A 1,930-nucleotide genomic window follows, 5' to 3' on the forward strand; every position below is an offset into this window, starting at 1 on the left:
TGCCAAGGATTCCAGCTCCTGCCCCAAAACCCGATGTGTGATTTTCAGGCCTGACTGTAGGTGATTACAAGGCTTTACCTGGCAGGCCCCAGGGGAATCTCCCTCCCCACTTTAGACTTGGTGACCGCCAGGCCCTGAACACTCTGACAGGAGCTGCAGTCCAGGACTCAGGTCCTTGGCTGGCCATTCTCTTACACACCTGCACTCCCAGCCCTGGCACCTTCATCCCTAGGTCTCTTCATCTGAGGTCTTCAGGTACCTCTGCTAAAGCCCCCTTAAGAGGGAGGAGAGGAAAGCCTTGAGGCACTGTTATCCATTGTGACTTGTACCTCGTACTTTTCTACCCTCCCCCTCCCCTCCCTCCCCCACCGGACCCAGGTCCATAAAACTGTATAGCCTTTGGTTCAGGCTCCCTCAACAGTGGGACGACCCCCACTGATCCATCTGACCCTGGGCCACTGCATGTTCCATGGGGGGATATGGAACGGGGTGCCTCTTGCTTATACTGTCGTGGTAAGTGATGAAAACCTCACTGGTACTCTCATCTGGGCCTTGTTGTTTCTATCAGCTACTCCTGGCAGCTCATCGCTCTCTCTCCAGCTCAGCTGAGCCCTTGATGACACTGATGACACCCGTGAGAGCAGGACTGCTGCCCTTGGAAAGAACATGAAAACGGTGGCAGGACCCGGAGCCCTGGCCCTGGCCTCTGGCAGGAGGACAGAGGGAAGAGAGTGTGAGTCAGCGCAGGCAGGCTAGCCAGCCGTGGGTGAGGGATGCGGGAGGGAAGCTCAGGAAGTCTGGCGTCTCCTATTTTCCCAATGAAGATCATCAGCTAAAGGAGGGAAGAGAGGGGTTTGGGGGATAAATGAGTGGACATGAAACGGTCCTCAGGGGCAATGAGAAAGTGAGCTCACCCGACAAAGAAGCAGGCTAACTGGGCAGTGTTGAGAGCCTATTTGAAATTCAGTGGCAGAATATCTGCAAAGTGCCTAGCTCGGTAATGGGCAAATAGCTCTGTTAGATGGGAAAAGGGCTGGAAGAAGAGCCCTCCCAGGGAGTGATGTTGGCCTGTTGCTGTGTTTCTAGTTTCCACAGCAGTCCTGGGAGAAAAGGACCCAGCCAGTGTCAGAAAGTGTGTCCAAAAATGACTTAGATGCACCCAGTTGAGCAGCCAAGGCCCACAGGCAGGGAAATTCAAAACACCAAACTGGCTGGCAAAATACAAGCAGTAAAACTCCAGCTACACCCACTCAGAGATTACAATTTGTATCAGAAAGTCCTCAAGTGTGGAATCATCGCTTCTTTCTCTTCCTGCTACTGGGGCAGCACCAGCTGTTGGGGAATCGCTAAGGTTGTTCTACTGAAAACGTGAAATTGCCCCAAGAGGGCTGCCCTGAAAGGCCCCATTATCTTGACTGTACTCACTGCCCTGGAGGCCTTGGGTGTCCCTGAGGTCCTGAGAAGACACAGAGGTAGAGGCCTCATTATTGTAAGTCTTAATGGTTACTGAGAAATAAAAATCATTGTCTCACTTCCTTTCCAATCCCGGCTGGGCAGGATGGCTCCCGCAAAGAAGGTTGGCAAGAAGGGCCGGTCCGCCATCAACGAGGTGGTGACCAGAGAACACACCACCTACATTCACAAGCGCATCCATGGAGTGGGTTTCAAGAAGCGTGCCCCTCGGGCGCTCAAAGAAGTCCAGAAATTTGCCGTGAAGGAGATGGGAACTCCAGATGCACGCATTGACACCAGGCTCAACAAAGCTGTCTGAGCCAAAGGAATAGGGAATGACCCATACCGTATCCGTTTGCAGTTGTCCAGAAAACCGAATGAAGATGAAGATTCACCAAACAAGCTCTATATGTTGGTTACCTATGTACCTGTCACCACTTTCAAAAATCTACAGACAGTTAATGTGGATGAGAACTAA

The 1,930-nt window shown here is 52.1% G+C and overlaps 1 pseudogene across 1 annotated transcript; it reads left to right on the forward strand.

Annotated features, from left to right (window-relative positions):
* Positions 1–1,558: 1,558 nt before the first annotated feature.
* LOC307053560 (large ribosomal subunit protein eL31-like) lies at positions 1,559–1,930 on the forward strand (annotated as a pseudogene). Its single transcript has one exon. The product of its transcript is annotated as a large ribosomal subunit protein eL31-like (transcript).

This window comes from Hyperoodon ampullatus, assembly GCF_949752795.1.
Source record: "Hyperoodon ampullatus genome assembly, chromosome: 5".
Taxonomy (NCBI): Eukaryota; Metazoa; Chordata; class Mammalia; order Artiodactyla; family Ziphiidae; genus Hyperoodon; species Hyperoodon ampullatus.